Source organism: Polypterus senegalus, chromosome 6 (genome assembly GCF_016835505.1).
Source record: "Polypterus senegalus isolate Bchr_013 chromosome 6, ASM1683550v1, whole genome shotgun sequence".
NCBI lineage: Eukaryota > Metazoa > Chordata > Cladistia > Polypteriformes > Polypteridae > Polypterus > Polypterus senegalus.
This window is the reverse complement of record NC_053159.1, coordinates 170,350,195-170,373,377: the sequence shown is the minus strand read 5'-3', so window position 1 is coordinate 170,373,377 and position 23,183 is coordinate 170,350,195. Positions and strand designations below refer to the sequence as shown.

The 23,183-nt window shown below is 37.4% G+C and overlaps 1 protein-coding gene and 1 long non-coding RNA gene across 2 annotated transcripts in view; one reads left to right on the top strand and one right to left on the bottom strand.

Moving 5' to 3' along the window:
- galnt3 (UDP-N-acetyl-alpha-D-galactosamine:polypeptide N-acetylgalactosaminyltransferase 3 (GalNAc-T3)) overlaps positions 1-17,766 on the bottom strand; it is a 94,134-nt gene extending 76,368 nt beyond the window's left edge. Inside the window, exon 1 of the mRNA XM_039757531.1 lies at positions 17,706-17,766. The gene's annotated coding sequence lies outside the window, so the exon portion shown is untranslated. The remainder of the gene's footprint in view (positions 1-17,705) is intronic.
- LOC120531792 overlaps positions 1-23,183 on the top strand; it is a 35,122-nt gene that overhangs the window by 2,588 nt on the left and 9,351 nt on the right. The window contains exon 2 of the long non-coding RNA XR_005634160.1: positions 4,396-4,427. This is a non-coding gene — a long non-coding RNA (uncharacterized LOC120531792). The remainder of the gene's footprint in view (positions 1-4,395; positions 4,428-23,183) is intronic.

Here is a 23,183-nt window from a genome sequence, read left to right as displayed (position 1 = left end):
AAAAATAGGTTCCAGTTATGACCATTATGCGTAGAATTTCGAAATGAAACCTGCCCAACTTTTGTAGTAAGCTGTAAGGAATGAGCCTGCCAAATTTCAGCATTCTACCTACACGGGAAGTTGGAGAATTAGTGATGAGTGAGTGAGTCGGTCAGTCAGTGAGGGCTTTGCCTTTTATTAGTATAGATTTAGGCCAATATGTATAGTACTGGTAAAACATTTGAGGTCACCTAGAAATGTTTGTGTTTTTGATAGAAATTGTTAGTGTTTTCATGGAGATAACTTTAAATTGATTTAAAAATATAGCCAAGGCATTACTAGTGTTTATAATGGCTGTTACTGCTTGAAATGACTGATACATAATTTACTATTCACATATGGCTGCAAAGTTCCATTTTCAACAGCAGTTCCTTCAGCGTCCTCATGGTCAACTCCCTTAGCTCACCCTTAATGAGGCATATGTTAATTTGTTATTAGAGAAACGCTTCTATCAACATTAGCACCACTGAAAGCTGTTGTCCTGTTCATTTGTGTTTCAAAGTACTGGCAATCTGAAACTAAAATTCTGGTTTTAGAAATGACCAAAACGAATCAGCTTTCTCAAAAACATGTCAGTCTATTGCCTTTTTGCTGACTGAAGATTGACCCATGTGTCAGATTGCCAAGAAACTGAGAAGTTGATACAAAGGTGTCTATTCTTGTTACTGTCTTCAGAGAAGAGGGTGAACTGGATCTAACCAGAGTAGAAAAAGAGAGGAAAGGCCCAGATGGGCTACTGCGTAAGATGATAGGAACATCTGAGTCTGTATCTTGAGAAACAAATACCTTATAGGTACTCGGTTGTCTTCTCATTAAATACACACTAAATACCAGTGTCATCTGCAGCAGGGAAAAGACGACTCTTGGATGCTGAGCGTAATATGCTTTTCCAGTCATCCTGTGTCCAATGTGTATTGGTTTTTTTTGCCTATTTTACCCTTTTCTTTTTATTTTCCAGTTTCATGTATGCTTTCTTTTCTTTAAAACTGCATCTAAGGCCAGGATCTCAAAATTGTATTTTCACCATTTCTGATGACACTTGTTTTTGGCGAGTATTTAAAGAAGACGTCAACTGAGGACCAGTATGGTGATTGTTTCACTAACTACAGATTCTGATGTCCTTAATCCTCTTATGCAGTTGTCCATCTTGGCCGTCCACCTCTTTTTCTATACTGATTAAATCCACTTCACCCTCTTTTCTCAAGACAGTAACAGACACCTTGTATAAAACCTTTAGTTTATTGGCAATCTGTCACATGGACTAACCTTAATTCTGCAAAAAATAAAAACATAGGAAGACATGTTTCTTTGCCATATTTGAACCCAGAACTAAAGTTGATAAATGCCAGCACCTCAGAATAGAAATGAACAGTATAACATGTTTCTGCAATACTAATGCAATTAGAAAGGTTTCTCTAACAACCAAATTAGCACGTAAACGTAATTTAGGATAAGCTAAGGGAGTTTGCCATTAGGACACTGAAGGAATTGCTACTAAAGATGGGCTTTGCAGCCATATATGAATAATAAATTGAAAATTAGTAATTTGAAGCAGTAATACACTGTAAAAAAAAAATGTTAAATTTACGGCAAAAAGTGGCAGCTGGGGTCGCCAGGATTTTACCGTAAAAAAGAAAGGAAACAATATTTTTTGGTCTACGGTACACTTTAAAAAATAATGTTAAATTTACGATAAAATACTGACAGTTGGGTTGCCAAAGTTTTACTGTAATAAATAAGGTGACAATATTTTTAGGTCTACAGTATAATTTTGTAGTAAAAACCATATGGTCTTTGCAACAAACTCCAACAGAAGGGAATGTTTAACCATAACCAGAAAATCATGTATAATAAATATGACAATCGATAAACAATATGTATTGGCAGGGTCAAACCCCAGTATATAGTTTGCATCAGTTAGTTAACAATAACCAATATAGCAAGCATGTGCCATTTAATTATACACATTGAAAACAATTCAATATTTAAGCAAGTTACAGCACTTGCCTGGTAGGGAAGTAAAGTTTTCTCTTTTGTGGTGTATGGTGTCCTACTTATCGAATACAACTCACCATAAATCAGCTTCCATAACCTCAAAAAACCTTCAGCACATGGGGAAAAATAAGTCTGCTAACTTAGGTTAAGTTTTTTTCCCTACTATTCAAAGGTATGCGGTTCACCAGGAACAATATTGTAAAAAGGGGCATGTCCTTATGCAAATATCGTAACTAGTTTTACTGAAACAGTGATTTACCATTTTACGGTTGTTTACCTTCGTTATTTAACAGTTTTACACTGTAAAATTAACAGATTTTTTTTCAGTACAACTGTAATGCATCAATAAACGGTATTTAGCATATTTTGAAGGTAGAAAAATATTGATTTTACAGAACTTGGCTGTAAAAAATAATAAAAAAATTTAATGTTTAAGATATACAGGTAATTTTCAGTAGAACATAAGGTAACTTTCCTTTTTTTCAGAAAAGGTCTTTGACCTTCACCATTTACAGTATTTGTACCGTTAAATTTACTGACATTTTTTACAGTGTAACTATTATAAACACTAGTACTTCCTTGCCTGTATTTTTAAATCCATTTAATGGTTTCTAAACACAAAATGTATACATTTTTATTAAAAACATGACAATTTCTGGGCGACCCTACATTTTACTATGATGACTCAAAGCACATGACATACAAGAATTTTAACCACGAAAACTCAGCCATAATAAATGATACAAGATGAATGAAGAAATGAAAGATATTAAATCACAAATGGAAGGCATGACACTGTATAAGAAGATTTAGTGGAAACAACAGTAAAAGGGCAATGGAATGTCTCAGTTCTTTCTTCACCAGGAACTATGAAGAGACTGAAGGCATGACTCCCATTGTCTTTCTGTTAAAAAAAGAAACAATAAAACATTACACCTATGAGCCATACATTTCCATGCTTACTCATATAGTAGATATTTTTGAGGTGCTAATTGTTCATATTGCTGCATTTATTGCTTGTTTCTTCTACTGTACGTCCTTTAGCACATACCTGTATACAACACTTTGTTAAGGATCAAAGTTTCTAAGTCATGTTTAACATTGTTGATAATGGTTGTGCTTTGCCTTCAAGGATAAATTCATTATGCATGAAAGCAAGTATTGAAAAGACAAAACCAGTTCAAATAACTAAAATGAGTATTTGAAACTGGCGTGTAAAGTATTAAGGCTTCCAGTACTAGCTGCATCACGATTTGGGCAAAATTAAGTCAATGAGCACAGTGTCTTCATAGACCTGATGAGTCATTCCCAGGTTGACACATGTTCCTCTTAGTGAATAGAATTAATGCAAGACGTTGCATTTAAAACCTGGTTCTAGTAACCTTTGGGAAAAACATATAAAGGAACATTAAACAGGAACTAGTCTTAGGGTTGTTCCTGGAGACCTGTGATAAAGCACCAGAAGTGATAAGATGAACAAAGAGGTGTGACTAAAAGAGATGGTTAAGAAACAGAACAGTGGAAAAAAATGTAGATTAAGATCTAGTGATTTCAGAGTGTTCAGGAGGAGCTATACAAACATTATCAGCAAGTTCAGTACTCCACAGAGTTGATAAAGAAATAAAACAAAAGGAAACCCCAAGGAGGAGGACAGGCTTCTTATAGAACAGGGATGTTTAGAATTTCTCCTCAGAGAACTTCATGAAGACATTAACTGGATTAATGGGACAATGCTCGTCGTTTTTATTTTTTACAAAAAAAGTTCAAAAAATTTTTGTTACATAAATGTTTTAGAAGAAATATGAATTATCAGACATGAAATTAAGTAGTGCACATCAAGATTTAACAATAAGATCTTGACTTTTCATTATAGGTCCAAAGGTAGTAAAAGGAAGGAATACAGCATTTTACATAGAACATCAGAATTGCACAAACAGTGGGTAGAATTGTTAAAAGCAGAAAAGCAGACTTTTTATGAACAAAAAAAAAAACATATGTAGAGAGGTATGTGTGCGGGACCTTGCCTATCTAAAAAAAGTCAGAATGTTGGAGAGGCAAAAAATGACTTGTATTAAAAAAAGCACTGTAGGAGGCAAGGAATCTTTAAGAGGATAGAAAGTAATTGATATTGACTGAAAAGGGTATTTTTCATATGAGAAAAAGGTGCCTCGTATACTAAAATTTAGAGCCAGGGAACAGAAAGAGCAATGTCTGTTATATGGTAAATAATAAACTGGTGGTGGGCTAAGTCATCTATAGAAAGGCATACAAAATCTGTTGTCAAAAAAGGGAGTGCAAGTTACAAGTGAAAGTATCGTAGGACATTTCAGTATTTATTATTTTTTTCTTTTTTCCTCCTAGCCTGTTGGGCATGAACTACCCTTTGAGACAGTGTGAGTAAAACTATTTTTTTTTTCCTATGTAACTTTGTTTATTGAAAATGTATTTTGTTGAAACCCATCTACACAGTATCCAAAATAATAATGCAAAAGCAGTATTTAACACAATTTGGTGTTATCTTTACAGCAAACTGTTATAGTTTAACACTTTATTACATGAAGTATTGCATTTTACGTACAGTTATGGCTGAAAATTTGTATGCTGTAATGAGTTGACCAAATTGTTCAAATACTCTAAAGCCTAAATACTGTGGAAACCAATGTCAGTACAACAAAAAGAAGCAGTGCCTTCTAAACTTTTTTCTATGGTGACCTCCCCAAGGTCTTTCAAACTTTAGCTGGTCACTCCAGCTTGATACACCTGTGCATTTAGATATCTTGCTAAAAGCAGAATAGAGAAAAAAAATCCATGCTTATATTTATAAACAATTTTTTTTACTGACAAAATTTTTTACAGTTGTGGACTCTTTCACAATTTTTTTTGAAGTTAGGTGAAATGTGTGACACATATTAACTCACATTTCTTAAAGCATTTGTACACTTTCTGTAGTTTAACACTTTTATAAAGTACCATATTTTTTCCATGTTATTATTTTAATGGCTTTAATGTCACAATTTTTAAATATTACCATTACAGCAACATCAATGCTACCTCATCCAAAAGGCAGTTATCACAAAATGTACAGGTGGCCATGGCTTTACACGCAATACCTAAAACAAAGGCAAATTGAATAATAAATATTAAGTTCACCTGTACTGTATAACATTTTTGTTGTAACTTTAAAAGATGGATGGGAATGGGGGTGTGATGAGCTTAGTTTAGCCCCATATATTATTCTTTGACTACAAGCTTCTGCTTGCAGCAGTCAACTGGTGTCCTGTGCTGCGTAGTTTCAAGTTATCCTGTAAACCTAATCAGTGCTCCACTGAGATCTTTTTTTGTGTTTGCATTTAACAAGATTGAGCAGTCACAAGAAATTTTTTTTGTTTATAAACTGTGTCCCATTTCTCATTCTCTTTAGTCTTGTCACTTTGTCTATTCAGAGAATCCTCCTTTTGTGAAAAGCTGTGTTTTCAAGTGTCATATGTACTGTACTTATTTGCAAGCTGTAGTTTTCAATTGTTAAGAACTGTTCACTTTAAAAATGTACTCCTGTTAAAGTAATTTTTCCAAGCAAAAGTATTTTTGGGAATATGGGTTTCTGTTACTTCTGGGACATTTCTGTGTGGTTACCTTGCATTATAATGTTTTAGGAACATACTGATTATTTATTTCGAGGTGCTGCGACATTGTTTTGTTTTTGTATATGTTTATCTAATCTAATTTAATATGGGAACTGCAATGCTATGAATCCTTTTTACCAAAATGCTGCTCCCAGTTGCCATGGAATGTGGTTTTGGATGTCGCAGCATCTTACATTATTATCACGATGCCTTAAATACCAGCTTGATGGTTCATTTAATATCCATGATTTGGATATAAACACAAACACAGCAAAAATTTCTCTCCTGAATTTCTGGTTTTTGATCTTACTGTTTTCACTTTGACTTTGTTTACTGGTCAGCATCAGGCTTTGTGCAAAACTTTTGCTTTTTAGGCTTCAACTTGTTTTTGGTTTTGACTCTGTTTCATCTCTTGGTCCTCTTTTAGCTTTTGGACAGTACACCAATTGTGTAAAAAATACTCTACACTAAAACAAACAGTCTTACAAAATGGCTAAAACGTATCAAGAGTATTCTATAATAGTTACTACTCACAGACTATTGTGTTAATAAAGCATCTTAATTTTCATCAGGTTAGCACAGAAATGTTTAAATCTTGTTAAATTGTTTATTTAAGTTCTTTTGGAAAACTGTTTCTGTTCCCATTATGATATTTTGTTGATTTTTTTTGTATATGTTAGCTTCTTCCAATGAAATTCCTTGCACCTGCAGTTGTTAAGCCAATAAAGTATAATGAAAAGCAAATCAAAGCATCACCATCTTGAACAAGGAAATATGTGAAGTGTACATTCTTAGTGTGCATTTCAGGCTGTCGGTTCTAAAATCTAAATTTATATTAAGTGTCAAGCTGAGGTGCACAACTTATAAGCTGGGTTTCTTTGAACTTGTACTAGGTGTAACACCTGGCTCAGAATTTGATGTAAGATAGAGTGATGTACGTTTCTGATACATTGGGGTGATTTCTGGAACAAATGGAACCTCTTACATTGTGATGAGTTACATTTAAACCAGAGAGGAACCAACATATAGGGAAGGTATAAGTAGGTTAAGTCAAGAGAGGTTATACTTAGGTTATATAACTTACTTGTGATGCCTCATCTGGGGTACTATGTACAGTTTTGTTCTCCATTTTGCTAAATAGACATAGCAGCACTAGAGACAGTCCAAAGAAGCTAGGCTGATTCCAAGACTGAGAAGTATGAGCTATGAGGAAAGATTAAGGGAAACCTTTTCAGTTTAAGAGGTGATATGATTGAAGTGTTTAAAATTTTGAAGGAAATTAATACAGTGTATCAATGCTGGTACTTTAAAAGATTCTTCAACACGAACATAGTTGAACAGTTGGAAAGTGGTTAAGGGCAAATCTCACACAAATGTTAAGAGAATTTTTCTTCATATAGTGAACTGTAAATACATGGAATAAATTAGCAAGTAGTTTACTAAAGAGTGGGACTTTAGAATCCTTTAGTTTAAAAGTGATGGGTGATTCACAAACGATTCGTCCTGTTTGAATCATATGAACTAATTCATGAGCACAAACAGAATGATTCAGCAGAGCTCAACGGGAGTGCTGAAGTATAAGGGTATTCTGCATGGTGTCGGTATCATCTTTCATTTCACTTTCACTGGGTGATGTTTATAGTACACGTGCAAGAACCATATCCTGAGTTTCGAACTCTGTGCATTGATAATGAATATGAAGTAACATTAATTATGATAAACAAATTAGATTACAATTTTGTAAATGTCCTCAATAATGCACCTTTTCTGTCAAATTCATTTAATCAAAATAAGAGAGCCATGGTGGCGCAATAGGTAATGCTGCGGCCGTACAGATCTAACATCCTAGTTTTCAATCTCGTACTAGGTCATTTTCTCTGTGACCTTTTCACATACTCATTATGTCTGAATGGTTTTCTTCAAACCTCACCAAATATGTGCTGTTTAGGTTAATTAGTGATTTCAAATTGGTCAAAGTGAGCTTTGATATGTGCATGAGTGGGCCTTGCCATGAACTGATACTGTGTCAAATAGTGCATAGATAGCCTTTGGCTCCCTAGTGTCTCTGAGTTGGATTCATCCATTTTCAGAATATTATAATGATCAGTGTGATTACAGTAATGTTTAAATATAACACTGTAAGGCCGGGGTTATACTTCATGTGATGCATGCTGCAGCAGACGCTCCTGCTACGCAAGCGTTGTAGTGTTTATACTTGCGCGTGTACTTTACGTAAATCTGGAGGAATCCACCAGGTGGCAGCGTGAAATATTATCACAATGAGAACATGTTTGGCTTCTCTGTGTTGTGAATTGCCTAGAACACCTATTAAATTCCAATGACACCAAACCGCAATATCACTGAAAAGGATGTTTAATGATTAAATCCATCAAACCAGGGATGTGTCCATTCCAGCAAGCATTGGCCACGAGTGAGAAACAATCCCTGGACGAGGCCTCAGCTCATCACAAGGTGAATACAAGCACACACATACACTAGCGTCATTTTAGCGGCACCAAATTTGCATGTCTTTGGAAGGAAACTGGAGCACAGTGTGGAATCCAAGCAGGGAATACCAGCGACATGACTCCCTGCGAGACAGCAGTGCTACCGCTCTGCCACCGTGTCACCCCATGTGTGTAATTATTAACAGTATTCATTATTTAAACAATATTAACGATTTATCTGTAAAATGTAACATACACACTTTAATGCATTTCATCATGAAAGTGATATCAAGTATAAATCTAAAGATTCTCAATGTGCAAAGAGTTCGAATATCTTACATTTAATGTGTTCTGTGTGATCTATTACTGCTTGCCATAGCAATTAAAAACTAGGATGACATTCATGATGCTTTAATGATAAAGTAAACTAAGAGGTTAAAGTGGACATTTCGAGATTAAAGCCGAAATATCCACTTTAATCACAAAACACATGTTTTCACCAAGTCCTTAATTTTTTTTCTCAGTGGCCCAAATACAGCGCTGTACATTATGTTGCTGTTGTGAAGTTGCATAAAAAAAAAACGGACAGCACAAAAAATGGTATGTGAGACTTTTAAAATGTATCGTGTCATTATGATCGGGAATATGCGACACTTGAATATAAAAGCACCACGAATGCATTTTGCTTCACCACATCAAACCATTCATCAAACATTGAAGCGCGCACACAGATTCCCGTAGGATCTGCACAGAGGCGTACTGTCACATGTATATAGTAAACAGAGATTCTGACGTCACGTTCCAACTTTTAGCACACTGCGCCCCCCGACTTTTTGCTGGTACCGCAACTCGCGCACGCGTCACGTTAATTTTTGAGGTCCTGCACAAAGGATGCGTGAAATGAGTGCTGGGAACACATGGCAGCCATGATGCAGGCGCGTATGCATTCTGAGCGTGAAGTATAAACTGGCCCTAAGGGGTAGCACTGTGGTTATTGCTATTGACTCTTAGCTGAAAAGTTGCGTATTTAAATTCTGACTTAGGCACAATATGTGTTTGTTTTTTAATGTTCTACTTATGTAACAAGATCCATCCTTTAAATTGGTCTGAGTGGTGTGTACTGTAAGTGAGTGTACACTGTTAATGGACTTATGTTCCATCTAGGGTTGCTTCCTGGGTTGCTTCCTGTCTTGTGCAAATGGTTGCTGCAACGGGTTATGGCCCCTCACAACTTGAATTTTAGAATAAGCTGATTAAGAAAATAGATTAATGTAGATGACCCAAAATAAAACCAACAACTAATAAATATTATCAATATCTATATCCACTGTTTTAATGTCTTATCATGGTAAATTTGTTTATGCGGCAGTTGCTGCGACCATGCGGTCTCCCAAGGAAAATTGGTCCTAGGTGAGGAGTCAGACAAGGTGCAATTCACGGCCCTTAATAATGCAGTACTATAAATATAAAAAGGGAACCCTGCCCAGTATGCAGCTACCAGGGCCTCCACCTGAAAACAGGCCTGGAATAAATGCCCACTGGTGAGCACATGGCGGTTGGGCCTGGCACAAAGCCTGGTTGGGCACATCCTGAAATTATGATGTGGGACTGCCCTTTTGTGGGTCCGCTTGCAGGAAGAATGGGGCTGGGTGCAGTGTGATCTGAGGAGTGGTTGAAGGCACAGGTCTTGATGGACTGGAAACCAGACATATAAACTGACTGTTAGGATGTGGAATGTCACATCTCTTGGGGGGACAGAGCCAGAGTTGAGGGGTGAGGTAGAGTGCTACCAACTAGATACAGTTGGGCTCATGTCTACCACTTCACTTGGTTCTGGAATCAAACATCTCAAAAAAGGCTGGACTCTCCTTTACACTGGAGTTTCCCAGGGAGAAAGGCATCAGGCAGGAGTGGACTTATTATTGAAACCCTTCTTGAAGGGTCCCAACCCTCACCTATGGTTTTTGTGGATTGTGGGTACAATGGGCTGAAATGAGCTCTCTCCGAAGGACATCAGAGCTCTCCCTTAGAGACAGCACAGACATGAGGAAGAACCTCAGAGTAGAGCTACTGACCTTCCACATCAAGAGGAGCCCATTAAGGAGGTTCAGGCATCTGACACAGATGCCTTCTGGATGTCTCCCTGCGAAGGTTTTACAGGCACAACCAGTTGGAATGAGACCCCAAGGACAATCCAGGACCTGCTGGGAGAATTGTATCATACAGATAGCCTGGGAATGCCTTGGGATCCCACTTGTATGAGTTGGTAAGTGCGGCTGGGGAAAGAGACCTATGGGCTTCACTGTTAATACTCTTGCCCCATGACCCACTCTAGAATAAGCTGTGAAAAACTATTGAATGGTTTAATATACAAATAACAGCAACAATATTGATCACTAACTCTTCGGACCTTGCAGTGTGAAATAATAGTTTTTCCAAATTTAAGTGGATGTTCCTTTTCCAAAAGAACAGATTTTACTGTATAAAAAGACTAGCTGAAATACCCAGTGTTGCCCGGGAGGAAAATAAAGTGTTTTTTTAATTTAATTGTTTGAGAAAAACATAATTTAAAAAAAAAAACTTTAAAAATAAATTAACAAACCATAAAGACTCACTAATGTGCTTGTCTTGCGGTCTTGTATGTATGTTATCATCCATTTGATGCTCGGAACTGGCCAACTCTATTTAATTTGAAAAGCAACAGGTGCCCGCGGTGCTGCTCAAACATAAAGAATGCTGGCAGCCACCTGCTATATACTAACTGTGTAAGTAAGAGCACGGGATCCTAGAAAGTATTGTGCTATAAGGGTTTGTGTTGCTGACGTGCTTGCTTCGTTTGTGCATTAGCAGCTAAGTGACTGTCTTTCTTAGGATGTTTCCTTTTGCCGGTGTGCTGGCATCGCTTGTGTATCCTCAGAGCTGGAGCTCTCACCCCGACTCTACGTCTCACTTCCGGGCTGGACAGACACACACACTTCCTTCCACATGTGGAATTCTATTTAATTTCAAAAGCAACGGGAGCGCGGAGGCACTCAAACATAAAGAATGCTGGCAGTCGCCTCCAGTTCGCCCTCTGGTGGTCATTCCGAGTGTCAACTGGATGATAACATGCATACAAAACCGCAAGATTACGCCCCCACACCCTAACCAGAAGGGGATGGTTTACAGCTGATTTCACCCTACAGTATTTTTAGTCGACCAATGAGGAACATGTGAACCAAGTTTCATGAAAATCCCTCCAGCCATTCGGATGTGATGCTGGAACATACATACACACATTGACTTTTTTATATATATATATATATATATATAGATATAGATATAGATATATATATATATATATATATATATATATATATATAGATATATATATATATATAGATATTGAAATATCCAGTAATATTTGATTTCTCGTACATATATTTGTACTACCTAGTCTGCTATGTGCAATCTAAATTTGTTTCAATAGAGCTGTGCTTTCATTGGTTTTAGTACATCCACCAAACGTTCTATAGAAAAGAATCATCACAGAGTGTTGAATTAAAAAAAAAATGAAAGAGCTGAAATTCCATATATAGTGGATCTCTCAAAGACTAAGCACACCTACAGGATGTAGAGAGCACCCTGAGAAATGTAGAAATTATCAAAAATTATACATAGATACTGTACTTTTCATTAAAGTCTATATGTTACTTTTGTACACTTCATTGCTATTGAAATTGGATTGGTAAAATTAGTTCATGGTTAATCTCTTTTTAATATTATGCAATTAATGATGCGGAAAGAACTGGACAGATATCAGTATGTACTATGAAGTGAATGTTGTTTGTGTCCAACAATGCAGCATGTTGGCCATTTTAAACATTTTCTATTGATTAAATGTTACTTGAACTACTAAATAAAACACTCAAGGTTGGTTCTTCAGTGCACAATTTAAGTAAATGGACACAATTAATAAATGGAACAGAACACTGGAGAAGTGTCCAGCTGCAATCAGGACAGTTTTAGGCCTCGAAAAGATCTGAGCATTGTAAACACTATGAGGTTCATAAATTTTGAGGGCCTCTTCTGGAGCCATTCCCGTTTCGCAGGTGAACTGACGCCTTTATTACATGCCCCTCATGACGATTTCAATTCCTCTTAGTTCCTGCACTCAAATGTTCAGCATTTATTAAACTTATAGACTATCATCTTCAAGGTCTCTCAGTTCTGCATCCAAAGCAGTTGTTTTGGTGTCATATTAGAAACAAATTGAACAAAACAATCGTAACATTTTGTATTTTATAGTATATGTTTTATATCTGCATTTGCCATGTCTCATTCAGGCTTTTTAATACATTAGTTATATGCTACACTCAAGAGGAGTAGTGGCTCAGTGGCTATAGATTTACACTGGTAATCAGAAGGTTGACCCCGTTTAAAAATGGGAAATGCTAAGGAAGAAGACGATAAAGAATAAATTATATGCTGCAGTCAGCTACGAATAACACTACATATTCTTATAGACTCTGAATCGAATAAATAAATACATTTTGTGTAAACAAAACATTCAATACTACGCGCCGGACATTTAGGAGCTCTTTAGGGTACTGTCTTTGTGGTCCTCTCTGTGTTATATCATTAGTACTGCATTATTACTGGTGTACAAAATTTTAATATTTATATTAATGATGCATTAATTGGGGCAGAATTTATGCTCCAGAGGAATGACGCAGTCGTCCTTAGAATCACGAAAAGGCATAAAGTAGTCATTTGACTCGCCCGCTAAGACCTTCTCTATTAGCTGAGCAGCTTTGCGTACCCATTGATGATGGCTCACGATCTCGCAGCAAGTACGAAGAGATGTTTATTACATTAGCAGGACAGTTTATCCTGGTGAAGCTTTGTTTTATTTATAGTAAATATTTTTTTGCACACACGTTCATTTTGCCACCATTACTATAATAGTACATTTAGCACAAAAGTGTACCGTAAAACAAGGGGGTTGGGTGTGTGGAAAGTGGGTGGAGTCAAAAGAGACACAGCTGACAGAGGCATCATTTTACGGGCCTCAGAATGTCTCAAGTCACTGAATCTGTCTGAGACCTAAAACTGTCCTGACTGCAGCTGGACTCTATTGGAACATTTCCTACAAGCAGCTACTGTACAACATATACAGTGTATAGCATTACCAAAGATGATAATGCCCGTTTCCCCTGAAGATTTTCTGGAGTTGATTTTTTTTTTTATTATGGAAGATGTATTACTCCTGTCTGTCTGAGATACTGGGTTAGCTTTCTATGATTCGTCTTAGTCCTTTAGCTGCACAGGAATTGTAACATTTTTGGTGTTAGTTTCAGGTTGCTTTTGGTGGGTGTATTTATTGAGACATCTTTGGTTTTTAATGTGTGCCAAGTGTTGTTGCACAAAGCCTTTTATATATACTTTGGTTGATATAGTGCAACGAAGGGGGTACATAGCCAGTAGGTAAGTGAACTGTGCATTAGAATGCAAGGAAAACTACCAGAAGTACTGTAGGTGTACTATCAGACAGTTTGAGTGAGAGCTAAGAATCAGCAGGATCAGTGACAATACTGTAGCTGCCACAAACAAGTTTGAAAATGTATGCACGACATAACTAACATTCAGGTATGTTTGAGGACTTAGTGAACTGATATGAAAGACAGATCATTCTAAAATGTTTCTTCAAAGAGTTTGTTATCACATTTTCTTTATTGAATATTTTGTAATACTGAGTCATACAAAAATAACAGAAACAATAGAATGTAACTACATGTGTTAGTAGATCACAATAAATACATGCTATGTGTTGGCTTATGGCTATGGAGGACTTATTACTCATTGCAATTCAGCTTTTATAAACATAACATTTTTTAAATAAGAACCCAATGGAAAGTTAAAATCACTTAATCTCAAGGTGGAATTGTTGGTTGCTTCCAAAATGGAGAACAGGTCTGGAGCTTTTCCAGTAAATAAGAGTGTCAAAAATATTGAATCATTATAATATACATTTAATGCAACAGTGACACTCGTTTTAGTGAAAGACTACATATGTGTTCACTCTATGCGTACATAGTGATTACAGAATTCCTTTAATCCTGAATTAATTTCTAGATAAATTCCTTTTTCTGCTTCTTTTTTTTTTTTTAACTTTTACAGTTAACCTCAAGCAGCAGGAGAAGTGAGCTGCTGTACCGTGTGCTTCTCCCAATATTACTAACTTGTCTTGGGGATCTGTTTTGCCATCAGGAATGGCTGTCAGACAAGCAAATGACCCCTTCTCATGTTAAATTTGAAGTGGTAAACTAATCCATAATTGAAATGTTTCTCTATTTTAAAAGTGGTGAGTTTAAAAATTCACCAGTGCTGTTTACTAGAAGGTTTTGAAATCTTAAAACGTTGTACAGTGTGCTCAATTTAAAATATTTCAACAAAACTAAACTTTCTAAAAAAAAAAATTAATTGAAAAATAGGCCTGATAAATTCCAACAAAATCTGTGCACAGCGAGTTGTTTCATGCAGACAGATGAACATGGTAAATGCAGTTGGTGCTTTTCGCATTACAGTATATACAAACCTTCCCATGCTACCTTTTCTGATATTTGCACATTGTTTTATTCTGTTAGGAGAAAAATCTTTTCTTGGCTACAGTATTGGTGGCACTTCCGAACTGTGAAGAAGCAACACAAAAAATGACCTGGGTAACCTAATTAGTATGTTTGTGCATTTCCTATATTGCATTAGTGTTTTCTGTTGCATCTCAAAGGCATGCTGGTTTTGTTAATTGTTAAAGTGTGTGTAAGTGCAAGCATATTTAGCCTTTTTGGCTACAGTGTTGGTGGCACTTTGGAACTGTGAGTATGGAACACAAAAAATGACCTGGGTTAAACTAAACTCCTACCCTAATTACTATTTGTGTGCATTTCCTGTAGTTAATTAGTGTTTTCTGCCACATATCAAAGACATGCAGGTTAGGTTAATTGTTAAAGTGTGTGTTAGAGTAAGAATGTTGCTATGCTATTTGAGAGCCCTATCTGGGGCTAGTTGCCATATTATTTATACCTTATGCTGCTAAGAAAGGTACTAGCTTTCTAACAGTGCTGTGTTAGACACATGAATTCATAAGAAGGATGGATAGTTTTCATATAGCCCTATCTTTATTTTCCTAGCTTTTTCTCCAGGTGTTATGCTTAAATCTTTCCCTGTTAAGTAAATGTCAAATAATCTTGTGTGCAATATTTTTAGCTGGTCATTTGGAAGCAACATTTTTTGTCCTTGATTATAAAATAGATCAATGGAATCATTAATATTTACCATTATTAAAAATAAACAGATATATAGTATAAAAGAAAGATATATTATAAAAGAAAGAGCTATTATGGAAACATTAAATATAACAAGCTCTGTGTTTGTGTGTTTTTTTCCCTACATAAAGCATCATTAGTATGTCTACCTTCAGCATGGCAAGCAGCTAAGCCCTGAAGTACAATACATTTAAGTTTTATTTCACAAAGTTAATTGTATTTCTCAGCACATGTCACTAAAAAGTGAGAAAGTTGTTTTTTGTAAATTTGAGTCAAGTGTTCAAATCTGAAAAGAAAATAAATAATCCCACATTACCAATATTTGGCAACTTTTATCTAGTAGTAAACAGTCTTGAGAAGCCGGATGTGTCTGCCGTGTAAACACAAATGAAAAGTGTAGAAAGGTTCAGTTCAAACAAAACACTCTATAGGGCGTTTGTCTGAGTCATTGACTCCTTTGTTTGACTTGTACTTATACGTATCAGAATCGCAAATCATTGTGACAGGGTTTAGCAGTTCTAAACTCTTAAGAGCTCAACACAACATTAAGCGCAAGGCAGGAACCAACCATTGCTGAGATAAGGGCACTTTGCATGGCGCATAGCCACACACACTCGCAGGGGAGTTATTAGAGGGGCCAAGTAAACGAACGCGTAAGACTTTGGACCGTAATGAGAAGTCAAGCAAAATGACACCTTTTATTGGCGAACTAAAAAGATTACAATGTGCAAGCTTTCGAGGTATCTCATGTCCCTTCTTCAAGCAATTTGTCTTTGGACTGTGAAAGGAAACGGAAGTACAAGGAATTGATAATTCTTGAAGACGTGAACAAAATGCAAACTACATTTGGAAATGACTGGGGCCAAGTCCGCAAATCGTTTATAACAGCAAGTCTAACAACTGCGCCATCATGTCGTAAAATTAACTCCCAGATCCTCTTAATCCAAGGGCAGTGTCAGGAAGTGCTGGAGCCCGTCCCTCATAAGGTTCAAGACAGGAAGCAGTCTTGGTCTTTCCCGTCATCACATTACAAGGTACATTGACGTACACGTCCACATTCTCGCATTTGTTAACTATCAGTAGCAAGATTTACCTAACGTGCATCTCTTTGGCATATTGCGGCTGGAAAGTTTGTGGGAAAGAAAAAAGGTGGCAAACGCACGCACACATGAATAAAGCTGAACAGAGTGGTGTTCGTCTGGGAGTGTGGAACACGCAATTAAAACATTTTTAAATTAAGCAAGGTTCAGTGTTTATTAGCCTAATATTAAGCATTGCTCATAATTCTGTTCTCACATTATTTCTAGACATGTACAGTTGACCTTCACCGGAGCTCGCACCCCATGTAATGAAATTTGTGCAGTCAAGCATTCAGCCTGCACTGTTGCCGGGAAACCGATCGCAAAGGAACTTTTAAAAGTTCTTTCGACACAGTAGGAAACAAAATGAGTAAAGTATCAACGCTAAAACTGGTGACTTGTTAATAGTGATTAAAGAAAGACCTGGCCCGAATGCAAATGTAATTGAATTTTAACATTACGCATTAGCGTATATCGTAGGTCCTTCTGGCTCTGTAGGTCTGACAAAAACGATTCTTTGTATCCACATCACCTGGACATTTAACCGCAGACGTTGACCTTTTGCATCGAGTTAAAAAAAAACTTGCATTTGGGTGACATTATGCAACACAAAATATTTCTCAATATTGAAATTTAGTAACATTAACACCTCGTTGTACGTTCCACATTACACATATTATTTTTATCAGAAGTAATTGATAAATTAGTAACTTTTCCTTAACCATCTAGGGTATTTTGTAATCACCGTGAATAGCTGGCTAGAATTAAAAGCAAATTGCATTGGAAAATAAGTACCTCTATTTGTTTAGCTCATATTTATTTTTAATGCGCTTACACCGTTTACTTGTTCTCATACTAAAGTACTTGCGCACGTTCAAACAGCAAGCCTCTGTTTGGGACTGCGCCGGCATCCTTTACAAATCAAAGCCTTAACCATCAAGTTACAGCACCGCGTGTACCGAAGTCGTGCGAGGACTTCTTTAAGCACTACCGAAGAAGTTTTTAGAACGTCGCCGCGTGTACCCCGGATCGTCTCTGTTCTGTGCCTTGTCTTCCTCAGGGCGCAACTTCCCGGCAGCTTTGTGTTGCCATGGTGAAGCGCAAGCCCGCTGCTTCTCATTAACAAACTTTATTCCCTCCCATAGAAGATGAACCGCCGTACGTCTAGATGTTTATTTATCGATTCATTTGGCAGAGCGAACCATAATTCATTCTTACCCAAGGGAATTGAAAGCCAAGCGCCCCGTCCATGCCGTCCAAGATGTGCAATCGGTCCGTGTGGAGTGTTAACGGCGTGTAGTAGGCGTGTGTGATAATGAATAAAGAATGTGTGTGTGTGTGGAGTGGGGGGTAAAGGAGGGAGGAAGGCAGAGCAGCTGCAGTTAGGAACCATTGAAGTGAGTTACGGTGGGCTGGTAGCTTTCTGTGCAACCTCCTTACTTCTTATGGAGGGGCTAGGATGGGATTAGCATTTCATGAACAGTGTAAATGTCACTGCGTTCCTAATTTAAGAATATAAACAAGCTTGTCTGATGTGATATGTTGTAAAGTTAAAAGCCGTAACGAGCCCTCCAATTTCGCTTCAAGGCGCTTTAAACTGCAGAAGCGTTTTCTTTCCGATGGCTTTGGCATTGCCTGTATCAATAATAAAAGCGTCACTTACTGCCTCTCAGAACAATACAGTAATTGTTCATTCTTGAGGGCATTTAAAGAGAAACATCCCAGTAAACACAGTGCTCTCTTGTTTAGACGCGAATGGAGCAATATAATATCACAATTCGAATGTCTGCATTTGTATGCCAGTCTGTTGATTAAGTCCTGGGATGGAATATTCCAAAATAAGGCCGTTTTAGGAACTTAAAAAATGCTCAGCTGATCAGCCTACAGGGCCCTCATAAAGTTAAAATAAAATTAATTTTACCATAAGACTGATGTACAAACTTTGTTTATTTAAACAAGACATTTTCAGTCATGCAGCGGTAAAGTGGGTAACACTGTCACTTTGTGGATTACATCTCCTATGCTCAAATCCAAGCACACTGTAATCGTCCTTGTGGAGTATGTGTGTGCTCTGCATGCCTGCAAAGATTTTCCTCTCACACCCTCAAAGGATGTGCAAGTCAATCAATCAATCAATCAATCAACATTTATTTATATAGCACATATTCATACAAAAAAATGTAGCTCAAAATGCTTTACAAAATGAATAGAAAAATAGAAGACACAATAAAAAATAAACATAAGTCAACATTAATTAACATAGAATAAGTAAGGTCCGATGGCCAGGGTGGACAGAAAAAACAAAAAAAAACTCCAAAAGCTGGAGAAGAAAAATAAAATCTGTAGGGGTTCCTGACCACGAGACCGCCCAGTCCCCTCTGGGCAATCTACCTAACATAAGTCAAACAGTCCTCTTTGTATTTAGGGTTTTCATGGAAGGACCTGATAATGATGGTCACATAGACTTCTGGCTTTCAGTCCATCAATGTTGGTGCATCATGATGCTTTGAGTAGGTCATGTCATAGCACTTTGAGCTGCATTTTTTTGTATGAAAATGTGCTATATAAATAAATGTTGTTGTTGTTGATGTGTCTTGGCAGCTCCACACTTGCCCTGTGTGTGTATGTATGTAAGAAGACCCTGCAATATTCTGCCATCCTGGCCTGGTCTGTTTTTTACTTTGCATTCAGTTCCCAGAACCCTCCATTGGATTAAGATCTTTTTTTTTATTATTTCATTGATCTATCAAAAGCAGAAAATCAAAAGTTAATAATATATTGAGGACAAAGTTTAAAAGTGTATTGTCCTTGGAAATCCGTCCATCCATTCACTGTCCAGATCCTCCTAGGCTCTTGTAAAATAGGCATTAATACCCATTTTGTTTTTACCTTTCTGATACCATCGTTTCCTTTGAAGAGCCACCAGTTTATTGCATAGCACACTCACACAGGGCCAGTTTACCGTTGCCAGTTAGTCTTAACTGCTTATGTGGGAGAATACTGGAATATCTGGAAGAAATTCCTATGAAAACCAGGAGAACATGCACACTCCACAAAAGACAATGATTAGGCTGCCATTTAACTCTGGAGCAGTGAGACAACTTCTTATGTGGTAGAATTTGGATCTTATCAGATATCTTGAAATTCTCCAAATTCTTCAGTAACTTCACTTTTTACTAAAAGCTGCATAGACGGAATTGCAGTGGCTGTGTAAGGACTCTGAAGTATAGTTAGCCTTTAGCCATACCACATGGACTTCAGAAATATGTCATCCATCTGAGGCTAAGCATGTTTGGGCCCGGCCAGAACTTGGATTGAAGACAATCTAGGAAAGCTTGGGTTGCTGCTGGAAGATGTGTTGGTGAGGCCAGCAGGGTGTGCTTACCCAGTGGTCTAAATGTGGATCCCAATGCCTCAGTGCAGTGATGGGGACACTGGTGTACCTATGGTGCCATCCCTCAGATGAGATATAAAACTGAGGTCCTGACTGTCTGTGGTCATAAAAGATCCTAGGGCATCCTTTGTAAAGAGTAGGGTGAATCCCGATGTCCAGGCTAAATTGCCCATCACAGCCTAGTCATTCTGGCCCCTCATCATTCCTTGTCTGTAACTGGCTGTCTCTCTTGCCACTTCACCACCCAACAGCTAATGTGTGGTGAGCATACTGGCACAAAAATGGCAGCTGTTGCATCATCCAGGTGGATGGTTTCCCCACTCAATGAAGCACTTTGAGCAGTGAAAAAAGTAGTGTGAAAAGCACTTTATAAATGTATTATTATTAAAACCACTACCTAAGCTGTAGAGTTGGATGATGATTAGGGAGTATAGAGATTTTCTTCCTGTAAAGATCTGTACATTGATACGTGATGATACTTGTTTCTTCTGCACTAACTGCCATACTTGCAATCACACACACAGTGTACATACATATATACAGTGCCTACTTTCTTCATCTTCTTCCTTTTCATTTTTGCCACTTCGACGTGAGTTTGGTGTTTAATATTTAATAGGTTTTGGCACCAATCCTCCCTATTTAACAGGCTGTGGGATCAGCTCCAAAATGGAAAATGGGTTATATACAGTGCATTTTAGAAGTTTTCACATTTTACTGTTATACAACATTGAATAACAGCTGATTTAACTCTTTCAGGGCTGATGTTGACTTTTGTCAAAAGGAGGAGTTGATGATGGTAATCAACTGTAAACTGTGACAAAACCTACCATTACATTTTAGTTGGACTCTCAATGCTAGAAGGAAAGTTCATTGGTTTGACCGAGATTCCCTGCACTCTTGTGAGTAGCAAGGCGCACACAACGGCAAAAATTGCACTGACGTCTGGCGAGAGATCAAAGCGAATGTGTAAAGCAAAATACTCCATGTTGTCTATTATCTCTGAACTGGACTATGACTTGTCGGACTCAGGTTTTTGATACAAGTGATCGAAGATGAATGTGAGGTTGCAGCTTCAGCTGATCGGTCCCCAGCTAGTCGTGGTACTGACAATGTTCACCAGAAAGGACTGCCACTTAACAATGATAAGAGGTAGAAACCAGATTGCAATGCACTGCGAATGCGTCCTAGCCACGCAAAGACAGCCTGGCAGCAAGCAAGCCGCACATTCTTGGCAAACTGACAGCCACAGCATGCAGCAACAGACGTTTAATGTTGACTTCTGAGTGAAACCATTGCTTTTTGGAAAAAATATTTAGCCCTCAAAGAGTTAATGTGGCTTTTTTGACACTGATCTACAGAAAAGGACTCTTTAATGTCAAAGCGGAAACAGATCTCTGCAAAGTGATCCAATTTAATTACAAATATAAAACACAAAATAATTGATCACACAAGTATTCACTCCTTCTAATATGACACACCTAAATCATTACTGGTGCAGCCAGTTTTAGAAGTCAGTAGATGCACCTTTGGCCGCTGTAACAGTCTTGTGTCTGTGTGCATAGGCTTCTCTCTCTCTGTCAGCTTTGTACATCTGGACTCTGCCATTTCTCCTCATTCTTCTTTACACAACTGCTTAGGGTGTGTCAGGTTGTATTAACTTAACTAATTTAAGTTAATTTGCAGAGATCTGTTGTCACTTCGCCATTAATTTTTTTTCTGATGATCAGTATAAAAAGACCAAATTATATCCACAGTGATTTCATATTGTATAGCAATCAAATGTGAAAACTTCTAAGGGGGTTATAGGAACTGTATACTAAGGCTATTAAAAAACGATACCATGACTGTGCAGACAAGTGATGTGGTAATATGTGTTATTTCAGCCATACAGAGGGTGATACTTGTTTCTTCCACATGTGGACATACATAAAGTAACTACTGAGCTCCAGAATACAGACAGTGTCACCCAAAACAATTCTGGGTTTAGATAAAGATAAATGGTATTTACTTGTTACCACCATGTTCCAATTAATCGGCAGAAAAAAATATCACCAGAATATAACAATCAGTTTCTTCTCTCCTTCCTTCCTCCAAGTGAGTGCCGTTCTCTGGCTGCCCGAGGTGAAGCTGTAGGCTTCTTTTAAACTGAACCCAAAGACCCTGACAGGGAGGGACTGTGTTTTCCAGACTTCAGTTTGCATGTCACCCTGTGGGTGTCCTAACATGGTTCAGCCCTGAGGAACACTGCCACCTGCCGTGTGGTGGAATAAACTCCTCCCGACACCAGTGTTTTCTCAGTCCATCCATTATTCTTCTGTCCCAGTTAGGATGAATATTGTAAGGCATTCCAGCCAGGTTAAGCCTACACTCCCATTTTCCTCCCATTATGCCTTTTGGATGGGCAAGAAGTCATCCTCCATCCTGGCCAGGATGCCTGTCCATCCTCCATGTCAATTACAATACCTTTTTATAGATATACTAGGGTCCTCTGCTTGCTTCGCTTGCCAACCCCTGGGGGTGAGTGCTGGGTGCCCACAGGCGTCGGGCCGCGTCTATTTTAGTGAAAGTGATTGTATTTAAAGATATGGTATATAGACAAGTATGTGGAGTGCGGGAGGAAGACAAGTTTGGTCCTTAGTTATTATAAACAGAAAATCACTTGCTTGAATATTTCACTACAACTGTCTTTATCTTTTACATACCAATTATTAATAAAACATACTAAACAGTAAAAGTAAAAAAAGTAGAAAAGTAAATAAAAATTAAGTTACATTAATGCCTCATCAAAAACAATATTATGAATGACTTTATCCTCTAACTTTCATTCTATAAACGACACTTTTTCACATTTCTGTCCACATATTGTTCGGGATAATTTTCTCATTTCGTTTATTGGATGATTCACTTTGCTCTTGATTTTTATTATATGCAGATCTTTTTTGTTCATTTTCTCTTTTTGACGTTCCTTATCACCTCCTGCCACTCTTTTTCTAGCTCAATCTAAAATTAGACCTTCTTGAATAGATAATTTGCTTTTCTGCCTTGCTGTTGTAACCAACTTCATTGAAGGGTTCACGGGGTGGTACGGAGTGAGGATGTGCACAGTAGGAGTAACGACTGGGTGAGAGGTGTGGAGAGAAGTGGTCAAGGCTGAATAACGCAGACACGATGGAAAACGTTTTTTTTTTTAAATATATATATATACAGTATATATACTGTATATATATATAGTCAAAGTTTTTCAGCTGATTCATGCTAAATGTGGAAAATGTAGCAGATAATACATTTGAAAATTATTTTTA